The following is a 24,298-nucleotide window of genomic DNA, read 5'->3' on the forward strand; positions in this document are numbered from 1 at the left end:
TGTAGTATTAAATCCAGTCCTATTCTCCTCCCTTCTCTATACAGCATACACTGGAGCTATAATATTATACATTCTTGGAACAGATGATATTCATAAACACAATGACTATCCTTTCCAGAGAGCACTGCCTTATCCGTGGTCAAGGGCCACCTGCTTATTTTATCGGGGGCCACCTGTTTACCAGTAGGCACGCCTACTTATGAGGTTATGATGGATTTTGTATGTGGAAGGATTCATTTAAAATGTAGAAGAACATTCCTAGTTATGAATTCTTCACGGCTACCCCTCAGTAAATTGTTCCATTTGTTTGTTTGTTTATTTATTTATTTATTTATTTATTTATTTATCTATCCAGCTGTCCTAATGAACTGTAGTATGAACAGGGCACTAACACGGGGGGAATGGGAATGTTGGCAGACCGAAGAACGTGAGGACAAATAATGTTGAAGTGGTTGCAGGATGGTAAGTCTGATTTTCAGTCATTTGATGTAAAATCGTAGGGTCTTCGTAACTACATTTAAAGGAATGTATTTAAATGTTAAAAGACAGGGGCACCTGGGTGGCTCAGTTGGTTGAGTGGCCGACGCTTGATTTTGGCTCAGGTCATGATCTCACGGTTTGTGAGTTCAAGCCCCACATCGGGCTCTGTGCTGATGGTGCAGAGCCTGCTTGGGATTCTCTCTGGCCCTCTCTCTCTAAAATTAAATAACAAAATCTTAAAAGAATATTTTAAAAAGTTAGAAGACAGGTAGATTTTCTTAGAGGCAGATTTGAAACGCTAATATAAAGACAGTAAGAAGGATCCCCACAGACACCAATATATCTTTGCTTTGGGCAGACAGAATGCTCTCTTCTTTCGCAGAAAGGCGGGTGCCATGAAACCTCTTTAGTTCACAGCTAACTCCCGCTGCTGAGTTACGTCTATTTATTTAACACTCCCATTTTCCATGTTACATGCTATATTTTGTGTTCCTTGCTATGGTAGACACTATTTCTACTAACATCTCCAAATAAGTGCATGCCTTCTGCAGCCTTCGTATGTGCACGAAGGCCTCCTTCATCACCCCAAATTGTGAGTTTCTTAATGGCCAGATACCTGATGACGACTGCCATTCACAACATAAACCACTAAGCTTAGAAATGTCAGCGTCCGAATCTGTTGAAGTATGAATTGGTGAAGTTATGGGCCATTTGGAAAAGAACAGGTGGTTAGCTGTCATTGGCCAAGAACGTAGAGGCGGGGCCCAGAAACCTGCCTTAAAACAAGTTCCCTGATTCTAATGAGCACCAAAGTTTGCGAGCCACAGCTTGTGACCTGGCCTGATATTGACCTGCTACTACTCACAGTCTCCCGGTACCACCTCTTGGCTGGCTCTGTAGGTCTCATTAACTGCAAAGGGACCGGCTGCCCCCCTGGGGGAGCTGAATGCATTCCCAGTAAAAGTGCCTCCCAATTCCCCTGCTTGTCAGGAGGTAACAAAACCTGAAGGAGGAAATACTTGGGCTCCAGAGTCAGACAGACTTGGGTTGGATGCACATGTTGCTGTTTATGAATTGTGCACCTTTAGGGAAATCAGTTCTCTGAGCTTCAGTTTCTTTATGCGATATCAGAGCACTGTCTTGCTATGAGGATTAAATGAGGTATTTAGTGAGCGTCCTCAGTACAGAGTCAACATTCCATAAATGTTAGCTGGTCTCATGCTGCCCTCTTCATCGGGTTCACAGGAGAATGAATGAGAGAAACACAGAGCACCTGGCACATCGTAGCACTCTGCAAATGACAGCTATTAGTATCGTCAGTTTCTGGCCACTAAATATAACTTATGAGCACAGCTCCTTCATTTGTTGAGAGCCAAGGGAGGAAACTATTTCTAAATTCATTTGCTTTTTATAGGAAAAATGTTACAGAGATACTAGATGATTAACAAATTTTAAGAAAGACTGTTCCACTTAGCCTTTTGGATGGAAAGCCAGATTGGTGTTTCTTTCCTCCCTCCCTTCTCTCCAGACGAGAAAGTGGTATTGCAGAGAGCATGTGTATTTTAAGGTTACACGTCCTCAAAGTGGGGTGCCTGGCTGGCTCAGCCCGTTAAGCACCTGACTCTTGATTTTGGCTCGGGTCATGATCTCACAGTTCATAAGATTGAACCCCGAGGTTAGGCTCTGTGCTGACAGCACGGAGCCTTCCTAGCATTCTCTGCCTCCCTCTCTGTCTGCCCATCTGCTGCTTGTGTGCTCCCTCTCTCTCTCTCTCAAAATAAATAAATAAACTTCTATAAAAAAAGAAGTCCTTAAAGGTATTGAAATATCATAAAGAATTTAGTTAAGATAGTGTGTAAAGCAGGATATTTAGAGTACCTTCATTTTTCCAGGGAGCCCAGATATCACAGGATTGCAAGAGAACACTTTAATAAAAGGACTCTAAGTTAATGTAAAATGTGAAGTCTCTGAGCTTAATCTGAGCATATGGCTCTGTGTGTGTGTGTGTAAGTGTGTATAGGGCAGTAAAAGAACTAGCTTTTAGGATTTAGAAGACCAGTTTTGGCCCAGTGACGAGAGGATGAATAAATGTGTTAGAAATCTTGACAAAAATACTGTGGACAAAATAGCCATCTGATACTAAACCAAGTATATCCTCTGAAGCCTACATGAGCGGGATACATTTACATGACTCTTCCTTTGGCTATTAACACGTGTCGTACCTGTGGCTGGGGCATTACTTCACCGCCTTTCACCCCTTTCTTCCAAATTGAATGGGAGGGCGCCAAGCAGGCAACCGGCCCAGGTGGAAGTAAGGCAACCATATTATAAGCCCACTGAAACTTCCAGTGATTTCAAGATGAAATACTCTGATGTCTCTGGGGCCAAATTCTCCGGCCTAAATATCCAGAGGAGTCAGCCTGGCTATCGGCGCCTGGCTTTTCCTACATTCCCAGGTGGACAATCTTTCTCTTCACGTACGAGTGGGTCATGGCAGGGGTAGCTCTGGTGTGTATATGGCTCTGCATCTGCCCAAACAACCCACGGCAACGGTTGCCAGGGAAAGACAATATCTGCAGCTGTGTGCTCACCTCCAGCTGCCAGCGATCCCCACGTGGATGAGGAATCCAAAAGGGGTGTTGGAATCCTCTGAGCAGGGTTGTGGAGGAGGCAGGTCATAGAGCATGTGTTACCCACGGCATGCCGACCATTCCCTTTACTGTACCCATCACATCCCAACACATGATGCTTCTCATATGTGAAGCAAAGCAAAAACTTGCTTGGAAGACACACCCTCCCCCCCCCCCCCCCGCCCCACTCCTTTTGATTTCTCACCTCAAACTAGCTCTTAAAGGCTCTAATGACTTTATTCAAATTCTGGCTGCACAAACGGGAACTCTGTGTAGACTTCGAGGCACCACCATATTCTTCCCTGGGGAGAAAGGTCTTGGAATCCAGAATGGAATGGGTTAGGGTTGTCCTAATCTCTGAAGGAAATAAATGTGCTTTGGAAATGGAGGACCTAATGCAATGCTATGAAAAAAAGCCCACATGTGACAGACTCTGTTACGTGTTGCCTTCAATATGTTTTTAGTAGGATTCTTGAGGAACAACATGCTCTTCTCATTAGACCTGTTAGCCCGGTGTCATTTCACACAGCTTTGTCTCAACTCCCTGGAATGGCCTGATTGATTTCACATTCCTGTCAGTACCGATGACACTGGGTAGTTTCTATGTAATAATTGAGCTGATGGCCAGCCAAGGAGACAGAGTACCCAAGGCTTGCTACGACTTTGTTGGATTTTTGAAGCGAAGCGGTACGCCTAACCCCCTCCAGGAACTTATATTCATTCTAGATTGGAAGAAAACCCTCGCATAAAATGAAGCCAGTGTCACGTCAGAAATGCCAAACACCAAGCACTGACAGATGCCAGCCTGTCAGAATCATGCCATCAGATTATGGAGCAGCCCAGTGGAAAAATCGGAAGTGGGTAGGAGGTGGGGGAAGGTACTCAAAAATCGGGGCAGTTTGTGTTTTGCTTTACTAACGCGTGCTCGGGGGGAAGCAAGTCCCTTGGAAGAACTGGGGTAAAAAGCAACGAAGCTGTCATGCCCATGTGTGTGCTCTGTTCTCCACAGGCTGCCACCACTGTATCCTCATTATAACACTTTGTCCCAAGCACTGCCATTTGTTCTGAATCTTCTCGACCGAGATGACAAATGGAGTTAGCCTGATGCTTCCTGGGGCATACGTGGTTTCACTTCCAATTTATAAATATCGTTCAAACGGGACTTTTGGAGCACTGGGTGCCTACCCAGAAATCTGACAAGAGTTCCTCCTTTCTAGAGATAGAATGCCAATGCCTTGATTCAGTCAAAAGAGCTACATTGTACAGGTGTTTGTTGATTGCAGAAACCACAGCCTGAGCTGAGTTTCAAAGCATCATCCTCCGAGACTGTGGATCTCATGCAGCCAGATGTGGAAACAGGGGTTCACGTTTCCCTGTTCACGTTCATCCCTGAGGGGATGCATCCCAGGGCTGTCTGGCTATCCCTTCTCGAATTTTGCAGTGCAATTGTGAAGGGCTATCTGTGTGCAGGTAGGACAATATAAGGACACACGTGTGGTCCTGGGCAGCATGGCATTGTGAATGACCAGAGTCTATATTAGAAGGGACCGAGGGAAGGCCTGTTATCCTCAACTTCACAGTAATAGAAGTCAGCATGAGAGCAAAGCCATCATGCTTGTCAAGGGTAGAAGGGAACAAAAGACATACTCTAAGCTGGTGAGAACCAGCTGGGAAGGCTGAATTGCTCAGGCCCATGTTTTATTCATGTTAAAAGGGTTTCTCAGGGAGAGGGGAAGGCACATTCCCCAGCAGAACTTGCTTGCCCAGAAAGGCAGGCAAATACACGGACATGTATTTGATTGAACTTGAAAAAATCTAAGAAGACATTTGGAATTGTGGAGAATATTAACAAGGCGGCTGCAAGCCAGCCGGAATTGTCCAGTGAAACCTGCTTCCCAGAGTCAGAGCTTCTAGTCTTCTCTGTGACAAGGTGACACCCGGGGTGTGGCTTCTTTCACAAACCCTGAGCAGAAGACGGTATATGGAATCGGGCTGCCCTCAGCAGGGAATTGAACAGAAGACATGTACATTTCTTTTCACCATGTTATCCATTGGTAAGCGTTATAATTCAATAGCATTAAGTACATTCACAATGGTACACAGCCACCACCGCTGTCCATTTCCAAAGCTTCTTCATCATCCAGAACCCTATACCTATTAAACAGTAAGTCCCCACTCATCATTCCATTCAGCGTCTGATACCCTCTATTCTATGTTCTGTCTTTAAATGTACCTATTCTAGGTGCTTCACAGAAGTGGACTCCTATAACACTCCTCATTCTGTGACTGGCTCATGTCACTTCCCATAAAGTTTTCAAGATTCCACGTTGGAGCATGTGCCAGAATTTCATTCCTTTTTAAGGCTGAATAATAGTCCACTGGGTGTTGAGACTACCACTCGTCTCTCAATGGACATGGGTTGTCCCACCATTTAACAGTTGTGAATAAGGCTGCTGGGAACACTGGTGCAGAAATAGCTGTCTGGGTGGCTCAGTTGGTTGAGCGGCGGACTTCGGCTCTCGTCATGATCTTACAGCTCATGGGTTCGAGCCCCATGTCTCGCTCTGTGCTGACAGCTCGGAGCCTAGAGCCTGCTTTGGATTCTGTGTTCCCGCCTCTCTCTGCCCCTCCCCCACTCATGATCTGTCTCTCTCTCAAAAATAAATAAACATTAAAAAAAAATAGAAATAGGGGCGCCTGAGTGGCTCAGTCGGTTGAGCGACCGACTTCGGCTCAGGTCATGATCTCACGGTTTGTGAGTTCAAGCCCCGCGTTGGGCTCTGTGCTAACAGCTCAGAGCCTGGAGCCTGCCTCGGATTCTGTGTCTCCCTCTCTCTGCCCCTCCCCTGCTCACGCTCTGTCTCTCTCTGTCTCTCAATAACAAATAAAAACGTTAAAAAAAAATTAAAAAAAAAATAGAAATAGCTGTCTGAGTCCCTGCTTTCAATTTTTTTTTTCAGTATGTACCTATGAGCGGAGCTACAGATTGCACGGTAACTCTATGTTTAACTTTCTGAGGAACTCCCAAACTATTTTCCACATTGGCTGAACCATTTCACAACCCCACCGGCAATAAACGGGGGTTCCAATTTCCCGCTACCATTGCCAAAACTTGTGATATTTTTTATTTTCTTTTTTTAAAATAGCCACCGTAATGGGTGCAGAGCAGTATCTCATTGGGGTTTTGATTTGCATTCCATACTCTTAATAATTTGGTCACTGAGACAGGTATGTCTTGTCCTTTGAAATTTCAGAAGCTCGCCCTGGTCAACCAAATAGTGTCTGTGTGAAGCCTGTTTCCTGACAAATCTCGGAGCAGCTCGGCAGGGATTCCATCGTGTAACTGTCACAACCACATAGCACACAGAGACTGATTGCAATTGTAGAAAGGCAAACATCTGAATCAAGAAAGACACTTTGCAATCCCAGTGGGCTGGATGAAGGGTTTCTTTTTTTAATACCGCGGCATCAGAGACCTGCCATTTAGTGCAAACCAGGCAAATCACCCATCAAGCCTGTGAAGATAGTTGAAATAGATTCTCTAATGGCTGAAAAGCTAGACAAATGGTGACCATTCAGGGTTTTCTGCTTTTTGAGGGAAAAGCTGATTGCTCTGACCCGACAGCAAGACCCATAAATTATACCTGTGATAATTGGAAAGAGCTGTATGTGGACCGATCAGTCAGAGAAGTTGCTTCTCAGGGGATTGGCCGATGGCAGCAGGCCCCCTTTATACTCCTACATAAAAAGGCCACAGGACAATCGTGCATTCCTCTTTTGAACTAGATATATCAGAGCCTTTCTCCTTGGTGACCCTCAGGACGACGGCACACCCCTGATGGGGGACCGATGGGAGAACACCCAGGAGAGAAAGGGTGTGGCCAGTGCTCTTAAATACACCTTGGTAATGGGTGGTGAGTTGTCCTGGTCATCTCTTTGACATGCCCCTGAAGCCGGCAACTGTATTGGGTGTGGTGGAGAGGGCGGTAAGAGCTCCTCAAATCTGGCTCCGGGCTCTAGTTGTGAGGCTCCTCCATTCAACACCAGTGAAGGTGCTGGTGATGCTGGTCTAGGGATCTGACTTCGTTAGTAGGTCAAGTAAGTATAGGAGCTTCTGGCTCACTGGCAGCAGAAAACAGAAAGGTACACAGGAACTTTAGAGTGAGGGAGATATTACTGTTCTAGGTGGGGCTCTTTGAGTTTCTAAAGAGGGAAATTACCAAGAGAAACAATCTGATTGGTTTACTTAATCACCATCATCTCTGGGTGGAGGTTTTGTTTTGTTTTGTTTTGTTTTGTTTTGTTTTGTTTTGTTTTTCTAAACCTTCTGGATTTCTGGCCATGGATTTGGCTGACCTTGTATCAGCTCCTTGACCTGGTTCCCATTGGCTGTGATGGGGATAGGGATTTGGTCGCTGGAGGGCTAGGTCAAATGATATACAACATGGCTGCTCCCATTCAAATACTTGAGGGCAGTGGGCAGGAGGGTTTCTGGAGTATCACACCTATGCTCATAATTAACTCTGCACTTATGAAAACCAAACACTAGGATTTCACATTTGTCTCCCCTGCCTAAAACTTAGAACGGTTTCTTGAGATTATGAGAATATATTATAGAAAGAATTTAGCTCAGGTCTTACTTGCACAATTATTCCCATTAATTATTATTCATCATTTGTTTAATTTTTCAAACATCCCTGTCCTGAAGAATGAACAAGAGTAAAAATAATATCCATACAAATCTCTTGGCAGTAAATAAAATCTATAGGAGGGTTCCCTTAATGAGTTACCTGTGTTGAGGAGTTGAGATGTCTTTGGAATGAGTCCAGATCAAAGTGATCCTCTTACTGTCCAGTGGTTCCATCTAATTGTCACTGAGTGAAAAAAAAAAAAAAATCTTGTTTTCTTTTTGGAATTCTCATCTTGGAAGAACCACCAAGTTTCTAAGCATCACTTCTGTCTTCTTGAAGATCCAGTGTTGTTTCCCCTTCTCCCCCTCCCCTGGTCCCATCTTCAAAGGGCACCCACTTCAAATGGTGCCCTCCAGTCAGTTCCTGGGGCTGGAAGCTTGGAATCCTCTTTAGCCCCTCCCTCCTCACCTCTTCTTCCCTAACAGACAGTCACCACTTTGTGTCCTTTGGACCTGTCCCTTTCGTCAACAATGTGCTGTCTGGGGCTTTGCCATTGACCTTCTTCTACTCCTTCAGATTTCCCACATAAAGCCTGGAGAACAATCTGACATAAATCGAATGCCGATCATCACCCTACTCCCATTTGTGAACCTGTGGTAAAGCCTCTGTCGAATTCAAATCCTACATCACCCGCTTCCTACATTAAATTCCTAATCCGATGCTTCCTGGTTTATCAACCCTCTCTCCTGGGTAGGACGGCCCCACCTCTGACCACCCTCAGTCCACTGTGCTAGGCCCACTCTCCTCTCTGCCTTTCTACAGGCCAAGGCTTCTTCTGGAATGCTCCCCATCATCATCACCCTGCGGGCCCCCTTCGATTCCAATTCCAGCAGCAATGCCCAGGCCTGCACACACTGAGGCTTTCCTTTAACTCTCTCCTCTGGCTCAGCCCATATCTTCTTGTCTGTGGCGCCTGTTGCCCAGCTGTTTCCCTAAGCTCCTCTCCCACCAGACAGGACTCTGTAGGCTTATGGAAAGAGGAAAACAAATTCTCTTTTCACCGGTGCAATCCTGCTTTAAAGTTGTATCACGCATTGTTCGTAATCCAACTTCCCTGAAGAACAATAGAATGTATCCTCGCTGCGGCCCAAACCTCCTTACTGCTGACCACCCATAGTTCCCCAGGTGAAGGCAGGGATCGAACTCACCAGCAGCGAGATCATGACCCGAGCCAAAGTCGGATGCTCAACCGACTGAACCAGACACCCCTATTTTGACATTTTATACATCAGTCAGGCATCTTTTTTTTTGGTTTAAGATGACAAAAACCCAGTTCGAACTAGCATTGCCATTATCAGGGAGGTAGTTGGATCACGGGGTTGAAGAAAAGGTAGACAAACAAGTCGGGTAGGTTAAGGCATGGAGTTGAATCAGAACCTGGGATTCAAATGCCAGCAGGTACCATGGTAGTACCAGTGTTCCTCTAACTAGAAAAGAGACCAGTATCACAGAAGCACACCCCTGAAAAGATGGCACACAGCCGCTGTGTAGCAGCTCCTGGAATCGGCAGACCCTTGTTCGCAAGCTCTATCTAGCAATATCACCTCAAGCATTGCCTGCAATTCTCTTGCAACAAAATGTTCTTTTAGTTTTCGGGGATATCATATGTGTGCATGGCGAGGATTTGGCGGACGTATCAAATTTATTTGCTACAATTTCCACCTGGCCACATTTGTTTAAATGTTACACGTTTGAAGTCAAAGTGTAATTGTGTTTTTGCCTTTTTCTTAGAAACGAAAATTCTGAATATATAGATTTATACATCTCACACATAATGGTGATGATAGAAACCTTTAAAAGTTCCATGAGTAGATGGTAGTTTTAGAACAAAACAGATCCATTAGCTGTCAAATGCAGCTTCCCGAAGGATAAAAAATAGAGTCAGTTCTCAGGTACTGCTAAGAAAAGCTCTCACTTACTCTAATCCCTTAGGATACGGATTCTTTTGTAAAAATTTTGCTATGGGACGACTATGACAATTTGCTCTTAAGGAATGTCACAAAATGCAAAAAAAAAAAAAAAAAAGGCTTTTGATCAAATGGTCTGAAACTTAATTCAATATGTGTTTTAAAAGATGATGCAGTTGATTCCAGACCAATTCCAGGTGCACATTTCCAGGGGTCTCCAGAAATGCGTAGTTTTCCTGTCCCCATTTGTAGAAGTGTTTTCTCTCTTATAGTAAGCATAAGAAGGAGGGGAAAAAATAATCTCTTATTTTACAAAAGTAGAGTTTTCTAAAATTGGAGAAACCTTCAGAAGTGATTACAGATGAAGCAAATTACTTGTCTAGGGTCCGATAATGGTTTAGAGGTAGACCAGCTGGAAACCAAGCATTCTCTCTGTTGCCTTCCCACCACCTCCACCCAATGCTGAGCAAGCATTTTCGAAAGGATCATTTCTATAAATAGTCCCTCATATTAGATTTTCTGCAGATGTCTGTGTATGTGGATCTACTGAATGATTTGATAAAAGATTCTCAGACAACATTTTACATGACCACAAACAGCTGTCAAGATTTCAAATGTATTTATTTATGGGCATCTCGCTCTACTCAACAGAAACAAAATACAGGGCTACAGACAGCCAAGAGAGCTTTAATTTAAGAGTTAAATCTAGGGGTCCCTGGGTGGCTCAGTTGGTTAAGCATCCGACTTCCGCTCAGGTCATGATCTCAATTCATGAGTTTGAGCCCCTGTCATGCTCTGTGCTGACAGCTCAGAGCCTGGAGCCTGTTTCAGATTCTGTGTCTCCCTCTTTCTCTGCCCCTCCCCCACTCGCAATCTCTCTCTCTCTCTCTCTCACTCTCTCTCTCTCTCTCTCTTTCTCAAAAATAAACATTAAAATTTTTTTTAATTTAATAACTAAAGCTCAAATGTCTATTTGCCAAGCCATCCAATCTGTGTTTAAATGACTCAATCCATAATTTTACATGGGAACCAAATGAAACTTCTGTCTTTCAGCCTGAACATAAGTCAGTACTGAATCAGAACAGAAACCAGGCACATAGACCATAAGAAGGAAAACATGCAATTGGCTAAAACACTTGTAAAGAGTCTGAAAATGTTTATTATTCATGAGGTAAGAGAGTAAATCCAATTAGCTTCATATAAAATTATTTACAATCTGGAAACTATTCATTGTGCTTTCTGCCCTCACATGGTCTTCAGATTGATTTGCCCTTGTATCTTCCCCCACAAAAACAAAGTAAAAGTCCTCATACTTGACCTAGCAGTACATTCCAATCCTGATACTGGAAATACAGTATTAGGTACTAATACAGTATTAGAAATACAGAAATAAGTACTCTGATGCTCACTGGTGACTTTTCTTCCAGTTATAGAAACTTTTTTTGTTCATTAATCTTCTAGTTTGTTTATGAACTCAAGTTCAGCTTTTACATTTTCACTATTTCAAGAGGTGTCTTTTGGTATGACCTAGACACTTGGTGTTAAAGTCAGTCCTTCAAACTGTGAAGTCAGGCAAGGCTTAAATAAAATGATCCACTATAAAATGAGCACATTGTGGCCCAGTTCCGGGTGGACCATCTGCCCGATCTGCCACTATTTTCAAGTGACTTCGTATGGGTCTTTACACTTCAGTGAAGTGTAGTCATATTACTACATAGGTCCATTTTTCTTTACCATAAGAGATTCTTTCTAGTTCAAAAATTCTGTAAGGAATAAAAGTCTTTGATTTCAACAAATTTACCATCAAGTTAGAGAGAAGACATATGGGACACAGGTTTTGCAGAAACCCTGCAAAGATGGAGGTCAGTGAGAGCCTTGTAATCACAAAAGGCTACTTGAAGGGAATGAAATGCCCTCACCGGATGGGAAGAAGAAAGGGCTTCCAAGTGAGGGATAATACACATTACGAGCCAAAGAGAAGAGAACCAAGGGCGGATGATGGAAACTGTGTGTGTGAGTGGGAAATGATGGGTTGACCTCGAAGATGCCCTGCAATCACTGTAACTAGGCCAAGAGCCCTAATCTCTAGCATCACTGATAACTCAGTTAACCTATTGTATCTAAGAGTGTCCATGGAGTTAGGGTGATGTTGCCTGATCTGTGGGCTCCTAACTGCCTCCCCTGCTCACCTGTGCAGTAGAAATCCATAGCAGTGGAGAGAGCTTTGTTTACTCAAATTCTATCACCAATATAGCTCTCCCTCTATACAGCTTATTTGTTTAGATGAACTCCTTCGAAAGGTTAAAAATTGAAACTACATGGAGCATTGGATGGGATTTTATGGACAAAATATATAAAACTCTGTATCTCTACCAACCCTTTTGGAAAATGTAAAATTCAGAATTTTTTTTTAGCATCAAACTGCCACCAGAAAAATAAACCAGTACATTTAAATTTTTTTAAAGGATTTTTCCTCAAGGAAGAATGAACACGTATAAAGTGCACAAAAGATGCGCTGCCCAGAAAAACAATGAGAAATGTCTACTTATTGTCTGCCGCTTTTTGGACATTGAACTTGTCCCCTCCACAAAGGACTGAGTTGTCCTTTGGCAGACAAATCCGTACAAATTGTGTGTCAGCTGTGCAGGGCATTAACCCAAAGGGTGTGTTTTACTGACAGGGCAGAAAATAGAGTCTGCTACTGAGTTCAAAATGAGCTGCGTTAGACAAGTCAATCAAGAGGTCTCTTGTCTTGGTTTGCCTGCCGGATGACATCAGTAGCCCAAGTTGGGAAGTTTAGTTATCTTAGCTTTGGATTTTCAACAGTGACTTTTGTCATCTGAGAGTCACATCACAAATTAGGTCCTCAATTACTGTCTAGCCTGGGTGTAAATCCAGTCCCACTATTGAAAAAGCTGTTCAGTGTTTTGTTTTTGTTTTTGTTTTCCAGTTGACAAAAGACATCCTTGCTTTTTAACCATGATCCTTCCCATAGCTCATATGTTGGAGGAAGAGATGGGGGAATTCAGTAGACCTGAATTGCTTCCAATTTGAGGCATATGATCTAAAAAAGGTTCATATAAGGGCACCGGGGTGGCTCAGTCAGTTAAGCATCTGATTCTTGGTTTCAGCTCAGGTCATGATCTTACAGTTTGTGAGATTGAGTCCCACATCGGGCTCTGTGCTGAAATGTGGAGCCTGCTTGGGATTCACTGTCACCCCCTCTCTCTGTCCCTAGCACCCCCACCATCTCTCTCAAAAATCAATAAACATTAAAGAAGTAAAAATGTTCAGGGCACCTGGGTGGCTCAGTTGGTTAAACGTCTGACTTCAGCTCAGGTCATGATCTTGCCGTTCACGAGTTCAAGCCCCATGTCGGGCTCTGTGCTGATGGCTCAGAGCCCGGAGCCTGCTTCAGATCCTGTGTCTCCCTCTTTCTCTGCCCCTCCCCTGCTTGTACTCTCTCAAAAATAAGCAAAACATTTTTTAAAAATTAAAATAAAAAATAGGGGCGCCTGGGTGGCGCAGTCGGTTAAGCGTCCGACTTCAGCCAGGTCACGATCTCGCGGTCCGTGAGTTTGAGCCCCACGTCAGGCTCTGGGCTGATGGCTCTGGGCTGATGGCTCGGAGCCTGGAGCCTGTTTTCCCGATTCTGTGTCTCCTTCTCTCACTGCCCCTCCCCCGTTCATGCTCTGTCTCTCTCTGTCCCAAAAATAAATTAAAAACGTTGAAAAAAAATTTAAAAAAAAAAAATTAAAATAAAAAATAAATAGAAATGTTCATATACTTCTTAACAAAAAAGAAATTCAATCGACCCAAGAAGTCAGAAATAACTTTCTAAAAGGTATATTGCTATATTTCTCTCCTTTTTAAAAAAACAGAGCAAACTTCTTAGTTTTGGTAGATTTTTATGTCTTGCTAAAGAACTCTTGCTGTTATCTGTCAGAAGAGGAGGGTAGGTATAGAGGACCCAATCTCAGACTTGGGGTCTGGAGACTTGGGCAGGAAGCCTAGCCCTTCTGATTTAGGGTCACCTGTAGGATGGAGGAAGCCATATTCCCCACTGGTGACACAGAGTCATACTCCAGGCTCTCCACTCCCACACACACCATACCCCAGGCACGAGGCAAGGTGGCATCTCACTGTCAAGTCTGGGAGGAACTGAACACAGCTCAGCACCTTCTTTCTTCCTCCCCCAAACCTCCCAGTCATCATACACACAGTCAGTCCTCAAGGCGGGGGCCGTGGTTGTTCAGCAGCAACACTGTCCGAAGTTGAAAGCAGGTCTAATTTAGGGGCACGGTATTAAACCCACTTGGTTAGTAGACTGAAACCACATTCTCCAACATCATTTGATCTGTAACACAACCGCCTGATTCAACTGTTTCTGAATGTGGGAGAGGAATAGTCAGGGGAGTTTTTTCTTCTTTCATGGTACCTGGCACCTCACTGACCATTAGTAAAGTTTTGCTTAAAACTAATGAAGATAGAGAGTGGATCTGGTGGAAAAGAGCAAAGGCGTCTGAGTCTTTATAAACAGGCAGTGTGAAACAGCTTCAAATACCCAAAGAGAGATCATTAGTATTAAAATAGAAAATGGCAGTATTTCTCCCCACGGGAAGTTCAGGATAAAATCGTCACCCTTAGGAGTGCCAGAACACAACGCTGTTCTCAGTCTGTTGGTCTCAGCCAAAGCTGGAGGGATCCTCACTGCAGGCCTCATGGTTCGTTTGTTTACTTAGAGCAAATGGAGAGATCTGCCAGCTCAGTGTTCAGGTTTTAAATCAAATAGTTTGGAGGGGAAAGGGGGAAAAAAGCTATGGCAAACCATAAGAGACTCTTAAAAACTGAGAATAAACTGAGGGTTGATGGGGGGGTGGGAGGGAGGGGAAAGTGGGTGATGGGCTTTGAGGAGGGCACCTGTTGCGATGAGCACTGGGTGTTGTATGGAAACCAATTTGACAATAAATTTCATATTAAAAAAATAGTTTGGAAGATAGCAAGATAAAGAAAGGCCCAGATTCAATTTCAGTTTCTTTCTTTTTAAAAAATAAATAAATAAAATAAAGTTCAAAAACCCAGTGATTCAAAAGCAGGAATTAGATGAAGTTCATTTGGTTCCCAGGCCTTGATCTCTATCCCAAGGAGGGAGGTGATGTTTAAAAAATAACACTCATTAACCCAAATCAAGAAGGGTCTTTCCCCGTCTTCAGGACAAATTTTAGAAACCATTGATGACAAAAGGGATCTGGTTCTTAAACCCCTTTTTAGCTTCTGTGATGGAAACAGCACCCTGGCATGTGGTAGACTGACCACTGGGATGAGAGTCAAGAGGCTGGAGCTTTCCTAAAACGTCTCGTGTCCTTGATAAGTCGCTTTCCGTTCTCTGCATCATGATTTCCCCATCTGTGAAATGAAGGGCTGAGCGGCTTCCTTCCATTGGTGGTGAGGCTGGGCCTCTGCCTCCGGCGGCCTCTAACTGGTGAGCGGAAGGGAGCTGCCACGGTGTCCGTGGACGGCTACCTGAGAGGAGGCAGGAGGAGCATCCGTCTCTCAGCACCTTGAACAGCACCTCTTCTTGCCCTGCTTCGTCTGGCTGCCCTATTTGGCAGCTACTCGCAAAGCTACTGCTGTGCTTCCATCTGTCGAATCTCAGCGGAACATCAGGGATGAGGGGTGTGAAATGTGGATGCTCCTTCCATATTTTCTTAGCTGCTGCTAATGGCTGTCTAGGGACGAAATGTTGGAAGACCTTTTTGGAAGTCCCTTCTGAAACACATAAAAATATCTAGAGTTCGCTGGATAATTGTTTCGTAGCACACAGGCTGGCCACCACCATTTTTGTAGCCAGTGATGCTGTCTGATTTATCCGAAAGAGTGAAAAGTCACTGTGGGTGAGTTAATCTGTGGGACTAGAACAGCAGATGCCGGCTGCCTAGCAAATAGAAAGACTTTTCTGTATTTGGGGGCTTTTAAAGTACACACACACACACACACACACACACATCAACTCTGCTCTGTAAAAGTTATTCATGATATATGGAAACACAATTGTTTCGATATAAATTCAAAATGGCTGGCTTGTTTTGTTCCCAATTATATTTATGAAAATGGATAAAAGAATGTCCGGGTCCCAGTAGTCAACATCGGTGATTTGTAACGTGGTTAACTTTTACTAATGACTAGAGAATATGCTGACGTTTTCCTTCTCAACCTAATGGGTACTTATTTAGTTAAGTATTATCATCTTTAATTTAGGGGTTATCAGCCAAAAAGCTGCTGGTCCAGGAGCGTGATGAATGGTGTTCTGTATATTCCCTGGATTCCAAAGCCAATGACACTAAAAATACCCCAAGAATAAATCAAAGTGCAAAACTCATCCGGGACACCACCTGCTTACTTGCTGATTGCTTGAGGAATGTTTTAGAAGAAATCTTTGCACAAGTGAAAGGAAATCACAGAGGGATGTGGATAGAAGAGAGAGTTAAAAGAAGAAAAATGTGAACATTCGAGATCTTATGTTTGTCAACTCCTAAATCCCTTTCCATATTCGACCAAAGGTCCTACCAGATCATGAGAAGCAGGACTCCAGAAACTGAAAATCAAGTCACTGTAGGGAATGTGGCTCATCCGGGCCTCTGGGACACAGCTGTCCTCACTAGGCAGAAGGGTGGGCCATGATTAGCTCATTGTCTGTTAGCTTCTGCTCTAATTCACATGCTATTGATAAATAAGATAGGGGGCGCGAGAGGGAATTAGAGCCAGGCCCCAGGCAAGATTAGAAATGGCAGCCTGGCACAGACCCAGCCCCTAGAGAACATGGAGCACTGGCCTGGGCCCTCCCAGCTGGGCGGGGCCACACTCATGAATCTTCTTTTGGGACCACAGGTGCAGAGGCTTGTCTTCGTTTTCATGGCTAAACAAAAGCATTCAAGCTCTGGAGGAGTAACAATATGGTGACTTAAAGATGACTGGTACATTTGAGAGCAGCTCTGCAATCTGAGTTCTGACAGTTGTTTGGCATAATTAAAAGATCACTAAACAGCGCTAAGAAAAAACGGTTCAAAAATAGATGCGATTCTGGATGAGATTCTAATGGCATAATGGAATTTCTGTTTAAATTTATCTTTAAAGGAAGTTCCTGTCAAAAGGAGGGGGGGGGGGGCTGACACATGGGAACTGACGTCAAATTTTCTCAGATGAGTGTAGGAGTTAAGAAGGTGGAAATGCATGTAAAGCTATTTGAATGTCCTCATGATGGCAATAACCATATTCGAAACTCTAGTAAGTTCTGCTCAACCTACTTTAGGTCTAAAATCACAGAGTACGTTTTCTACAACACAGAGGGATCCTCTGGAAGGAGAAAGAAGAGTGGAGCGTGGAGACAGGGGCCGGGCAGGGGGTCGGGGAATGGGCGGTTGTACGTGGAGATCCAAGTAGGGCCATGGCGGCAGGAAGGGCCAAAGACACATGTTTGCACAGCAGCGCCTAACCACAGCTCCTGGCTTATGGTGGCAGGCAGAACAGAGCAGCTGGGAGCCTCCATAGTCATCAAAACCATCACAACCACCCTTTCCTCCCCCACTCAATCCCCAGGCCCTGCAAACAGGAGCCAGCAGCCCCACTGGAGGGAAGAAACACCCGAGGGCTCTCCTCATGGACACCTGAACCCATGGCCAACATCCTGAGCAAAAGTCTCCCCTCTGAGCACAAAGCCCAGTGCCGTAGGTCACACAGCCCCCATAGTGAGTGGCTCCTGAGGCTTCAAAAAGAAGCCTTTCCTTCCTGAAGGCAGGATCAATAATAGTGCCAGCGCCAGCACGTTGGATGATGGGCATTTGCAGATCAACTGTTCCTGGTTTGGACTCTCTGTGAACAACCCCAAAATCCTGTGACATGTAATAATTTGTTCTTCTGCTGAGGCACGGACTAGAATGGCCCAAGAGCAGTTGTCTGGGGTGAGGGCCAGCCGCTTAGCTGGCGACCAGCTTGGCTCACTGCTTGGCATCTGCGTTTCAACTCAGGTTTCGCCATTTTTCTGCTCAGTAACTCTCGTGAGGCGCCATTGAAAGTGTTCTGCTGAGGAAAAGTTCTGTAAAGAAAGCCAACGAAGTATTCTGATTTTGAAAGTGAAAAGTGCAAAAAGCTCCAAGTGAGCCGTGAGTTTTTGCCAGAAAATAGATGGCTTTGATACATTAGAAAATAATGGAAAGGATATACTACGGAAGGAATTCAAATTCGTATGTGCACATATGCCAAGGTCCCGGATGTTAAGTCTACTGTACTTTCCAATTTTGAGATGTGAAAGGCCCGTGCTCTGATCTACATCCTGAGACCAAGTAATAAAAGGAATCTGCCTTCAGCCACAACTAAGGTGTCACGCTCACTGGCCGTGATTTAAATGTTACCCAAATCCACAGATGGTCTCCTACTCTGTCCATGTGGGTCCCAATGGCATGCTCATTCTAGAATGACTTTTTGGTGTCCATATATTAGGGCTGCTTACAAGCCCGTTGTTTTTCACATCTGGGCACCCGTGTCAGTTTGGATTATTTAGAATTGGCAACTCAGTAAAATCGTTGGTGCATATAAGCTGCCTGTGGACAGGTGTGAGACAAACGGAAGGCCTGCAGCTGGCCCCCTCAGGACTGTGGGACAAACGGAGAAAGAGGGTGGGTGGGGTGCTGAGCGTCTGCATGTGGGATGGCTGAATGCCTTGCACCCTTGAGTTCCTGCAAATACCTCCTGAACTCCAGCCTCTTGTATGTAGCCCTCTTGTATTATCAGGACAGTCCTCTGACACTCAGGCCTTAAGTCTAGTGGCAGCACCAAAGCCAAAGGAGCCCCAGAGACAGAATGTGGCTTTGAGATTCAGCAACTACTTGGAGGTCAAGTTTCTTTTTGTTTTCAATGTTTATTCATTTATTTTTGAGAAAGAATATGTGTGCATGAGTGGGGGTGGGGCAGAGAGAGAGGGAGAGAGAGAGAATCCCAAGCAGTCTCATGCTGTCAGTGCAGAGCCCTATGTGGGGCTTGATCTCATGAACTGTGAGATCATGACCTGAGTCAAAATTGAGTCGTACACTTAAGCGACTGAGCCACCCAGACGTCCGGGGAGGTCAAGTTTCCTTAATAAGCATCTCCAAAGTAAACTCTAAACTGGTTGGTTGTGTAGAATATTGGGATATCGGCAGGGCCCCTGGGTGGCTTAGTCAGTTGAGCATCCGACTTTGGGTCAGGTTATGATCTCCCAGTTTGTGAGTTCGAGCCCCACATTGGGCTCTGTGCTGACAGCTCAGAGCCTGGAGTCTGCTTCAGATTCCATGTCTCCCCCTCTCTCTGCCCCTCCCCTGCTTGGGCTCTCTCTCTCAAAAATAAATAAACATTAAACATTTTTTTAAAGACTATTGGGTTATTGGCTATTGTTGGCAATAATTAGGCCTTCATGTGAGAGCTTGGGCATCTTGTTTTAGAGGGGACTTCCTAGGACTCGGTGTAATCTTGCCTAGAACCTTGGTAGGCCCCCAGGGACTCAGTGAGCATAAGAAGGCACTGCCATATAGAAGAAAGGTAAGTGATGCTTCTTTTAGGGTCACTCTCGGAAGTCAGCAGGAACTTGCCTTCCTGCTTTGTCATCACTGGTATTGAAGCCCAGGTGAACATTCATGACATGTGCACTGGTGCAGGATGGGAGGGCTGTGAATGATGGGAGGTGCAAAGAAAGGAGTGAGTCAGACCACCAGGTGCTGTGGAGTTGCTGTCGCTGCTCAGGGGGCTGTACAGAATGCCTGCCTTCTTGTTGAAAGCAAAGGAGTTCTACCGCCTCCTACACTCTGCCCCACGCAGTCTTGGGGGAGACAGGTGGTGGTCTTATGGAAAGAAACTGGTTTTCTCACTGCTCTAAACTAAAGCTCCATTCTTGCCTTTGTAAAGGCCAGCCACCCACTCCTACCTTATTTTCTTCTTGCCCACACATCTCACAGATTTAGCCTGCCCGTCTCCGTCATTTTCATTATCCAATCTTCGGCCCGAATTTCTCTCTCCCTGAACTCCCTGAGGTGTGGGGTAGTTTCCCATCTTTTCCTCCTCCCACACTCTCTCTAAAACGAGCCTACAAAGTCCCCCATTCGGAAGTGCCAAGGAGAACATCTAGCTTTCACCAGAGATGAGTTCCATTCAAATTGTCTGAGTAGGATGTTGGACCCAGTGATTTAGACTTCAGTCCAGGATGGGTTCAGGCTGGTGCACTGTAAACTATGGTGTGATTCTGAGTCCCTCTGATCATTTCATCCTTCTCCCTAGTATTCCCTGTGGCCTCGGGACAAACCGTATGTCCGCTCTTTGTGCCCTGGGATTCTAGGTCCTTCCATGGTCCGTGCCCCCAATGAACTTGCAGTTCCCAATTTTGCCCTGATGGGTGAGTCCATGACTCTCATCTCTTTGAGTTATTTTTGTCACCAGGCCCATTTCTTCACTTCTAGTTCGGTATCGCTGATATTTACCAGCCAATTATTAAAACTGAGTCTCTCTCTGAGTGAACGGTGATTTATAAGACTATTATTCTAAATTAAGTCCTGGGCCAGCTTTCCCAGTGGCCCTGTGACCTCAGCAATGGGTGCTATGTCCCAGACATCGTGCCTGTATTCCCCCAGTGCTAACCACAGCCTGCTCTTAGCTGTCCCCTTTCTAAGCTGGCATCCTCATTCACCCTGACCTAACTTGAGATTTGGGGTTGAACGTATGCATTTAGTACTCAAGTCATTCACGCTTCCTATGTCCTGATATCATAACATTTATCCTGCTGTGTTTTAATTATTTGCCGATATGTGGTTCTCCCAGGCCAGACCACGGACTCCTCTCGGGTAAGGACTGCATCTCACTGACCCTTGGATCATGAGTGCCGAACACAAGACAGGTGCTGAGAAAAAACATGCATGAGTCACTCAGGTTAGCTGTTAAGTTTCTCTAGGGAAGAGGCCTTGCAGAATCCAAAAACCCTAGCTTTGCCACGGACAGTACTTTCTCTCAGAAGCAGCAGTAATAACAAATGACCAAATTAGCAGGAGGTAGGCTGTTCCCATTCATCCTGGAGAATTTTTTTTTTTTTTGCAGGTTTGTTTGTTTCTGTTTGCTTATTTGTCGCTTTTAAATAAAGCGGAACTTCTCTCTGAAAGTCATGCCATGTTGAGTCAGCTGACGACAGAAAAAAAAAAAACATGCCGTGTTTCACTTTTTTTTCCACCGTCAGTAAGAGTCAAGGTTCAGTGCACACAAGTCATACCATCCGTCACCTGAGGAGCTACAATGAGGAGAAGATTCCAGAAAAATTTGAGCAGCCTGGACCATAAAGTCCTGCTCTCCCAGTCACTCTGCCTTGCTGCCTCCCTGCCTTGTCCTGTCCCAGGAGACAGAGGAACAAGCATCTGAGAGCCAGCCCTGGGGGCCTACAGTCACCACAGCTTTGAGCTGGACTCCCGCTGTGCCCCTAACCTCATCTCCCTGAGCCTCAATTTACTCATCTATAAAATGAGAATGCTACCTGTCTTACAGCATCATCCCAGGGATTAGTGATCCTGTATCCATGCCATTATGACTGCGTTATGATCTGTGCATCTAGACACAGGCCACATTCTCAAGCTAGCACATAATGAAAATCAAGGAATCTCTAATGCATTATTCATCACACCTTGACATGACTTTTATATAACATTCAGCCAGACTATCTTCGATCTACTTCTTCTTCATTTGCTATTCTGAGCTCAGAACATAGGATAACTAGCTCATCAGTTCAACAAGCTGATTTTTTTTTTTTTTTTAATGAGCATCTGCTTGTGCCAAGGTCTCAGGTTCCTGAACATACCTGGTTTCCTGAAGTTGAGGTGTAACTGATGGAGGCTCGGGCGGTGCCATCGAATTTCTCCAACAGATAATTAAGGCTGCATGGCATATATGTAACGTGTATCTATTTGGAGACACTGTGGGAAGGTGAATCAAGCAAGAGCTCAGATTTTCCAGGGAGAAACTGTAGAATTTTAATGAGCTTGGAGTCCATTTCTCTGCTGGAAATAGCAGATCTTTAAGCATTTCTTCAATAGCATTACAGTAATTATAACAATTCTGAAAGGAACAATTTACGGGATGTATTTTTGTAAGCTTGGAGGAACAAGAAAGGCCACATCCGGTTCTGCATTTGGTACATGCCTAGAGTCACTGTCAGATAGATGTTTAAAAATATGAATGACAAGACTATAGATTATTCAGTTCATGGTCTCCACCAACATCTTAAGACAGTACTGTCCAATTCAACTTCCCGTGATAATACACTTGTTCAGATTTGTGCTGTCTCTTAGGGTGGCCACTGGCCACATGTGGTCACTGAGCACTTGAAATGTGGTTAATGAGACTAAGGACTGAATTTTTAACTTTACTCAATGTTAACTGATGAAGTTTAGACAGCCGCATGTGGCTAGAGGCTACCGTATTGTACAACACAGCTCTAAGGTACCAGCTGAAACCCACTCCAGTCACTTTGCCACTTAGAGCATCAAAGCGCGTAGGAGGAAACCTAAAAGGTACCAAGGGAGCCACAAAGCCCATGTACTCAAGCTCATCTGAAGCCTCTTGATTTGGTTCTCTGATTTTTCATTCCACAACAGACTGGAGCGTTCAATTATATAGAGAGGCAGACACAATGGCAGCAACTGTAAATGAAAAAGGTTGAAAACAGACCAGGACTCAAAGAGACAAATAGTCTAGGATTACTGATCATAGGACAAGCAGTCTTTATACCTCAGAAGTACAATATTTGATGCATTGCTCCATTGAGAAAAATGTTAAGAATTCAGGGATGTAAGCCTCAGGAAGGATAGAAAATGAGCAAACCTCATCCAGACCTTTGTCCGTAGAAGGTGGTAAAAATATAGGCATTTTTGGCACACAAATGAGTGAATTTTGGTTATCTGAAAAGCCCAGTCACTCCGTGCATCTCATCCTTCCCACAAGGAAGAAATTGTAGTTCCATATGATGTCCTACTGCTCTTGAGATAAATCCCTAGACGATGACCATGACTTCCTGGGCTGCCTTATGTGGCTTTGTCTACTTCTCCTGCCTTACTTCATCCCAACCTCCTGACTCTTTGTTTTCTAGCCATGCTGGTTTTCCTTCTATTTCCTGAAGGTGCCATGAACCTTCCTCCATAGGGCTTTGCATATGCTGTTCCCTCTATCTAGAAGGATTCTTCCACCCAACTTCCTTCCTCTCCCTTTCAAGATCCCAGTTCTAATGCCACGCCCTGGAAAGCCTGCTTATACCTCCAATCCTCCTCAGCCAATGCAGACCTGGCTCTTTTGTTATTCATGCTTCCATGTGAACTCCTTTGCCCAGAACACTTACTTGAACATACATATTCACCAGTGAGATCATCTAATTTATTGATTTGCATACTCCAAGAGAGAGATTGTGTTTGGCCCAATTCATCCATCTTTGTAGCCCCAGTAGCTGGCTTATGTTCAATAAATGAAAGAATGAATGAATTCTGGTTTGTTTGTAAGATCTTTAGAATGACAGGTGTCCTCTGATCCCTAACACATTAGCATCTTTTTGTAAAGTCTCTTTAGTCTCTGGGATGACTTATATCTTTAACCACCATGCCAAACTTATCTTATTGTCCCATAACTTTTTGCCATGAAATCTCTAACCTAAAAATCCCCCTACTGCTCCCTTATTTGCTCCACTTACTACCTTCGCCCCACCCTCCAAACTTCTCATTTCCTTAAAATAGTCAGCTCTCATGCTAGCAAACTGAACTACGTCTGTGTTTCTTTTCTTAACAGTGCATTTTTTTTTTTATTTTTCCCCACTGTTTCCTTCACTTGATTTCACTGATAGCCTCTGAACTTCTTGTTTGCCATCTGTCTGCCAGGAAAGCTGTGTTGGCTTTTGAGATTTTTAGTTTATCCTCCACCTGGACTTTTTCTGTTATCTCTTCCGTAGACTTCCTCTAAATTTCCAATCTGCTTATTTTTTTAAATATTTATTTATTTATTTATTTAGAGAAGATGACTACATGGGGGAGGAGCAGAGGAAGAGAGAGAATCCCAAGCAGGCTCTGTGCTGTTGGCATGGACCCTAACACAGGACCTGATCCCACAAACTATGAAATCATGACCTGAGCTGAAATCAAGAGTCAGAGGTCTAACAGACTGAACCACCCAGGAATCCTGATCTGCTTAGTTTTCATGCTTGCCCTTAAAAATATTAAAAAGTGGGGAAAATGAAACCTACAGTTATCCCCAACTCATCTTACTCCCTACCTTCAAAACAGACAACATTAGGAAAGAAAGGTCTCTGATAATCATTTCCAAAACCTTCAGGGGATTCCCATCTTCCCATTTTCTGCCTCATTAGAGTTTTATCTAAACAAATCAAGGGTTAAAAAAAAAAAAAAACTTTCATTAGTCTATGCATCGACCCCCTCCCTAAACTCAACCAACTACTTATACCTCAGGCCACATTCTCTTTTTCAGAATGAGGTTGCTTCACTGGTTAAATGATTATCTCTTTCTCATAGACCTTACTTAGTACCAAAGT

The 24,298-nt window shown here is 44.2% G+C and overlaps 1 protein-coding gene across 1 annotated transcript in view; it reads right to left on the reverse strand.

Annotated features, from left to right (window-relative positions):
* Positions 1-24,298, reverse strand: part of JCAD (junctional cadherin 5 associated) — an 82,588-nt gene that overhangs the window by 49,507 nt on the left and 8,783 nt on the right. The window contains exon 2 of the mRNA XM_058681578.1: positions 7,901-7,984. The gene's annotated coding sequence lies outside the window, so the exon portion shown is untranslated. The remainder of the gene's footprint in view (positions 1-7,900; positions 7,985-24,298) is intronic.

The sequence above is a fragment of the Neofelis nebulosa genome, chromosome 8 (assembly GCF_028018385.1).
Source record: "Neofelis nebulosa isolate mNeoNeb1 chromosome 8, mNeoNeb1.pri, whole genome shotgun sequence".
Lineage (NCBI taxonomy): Eukaryota > Metazoa > Chordata > Mammalia > Carnivora > Felidae > Neofelis > Neofelis nebulosa.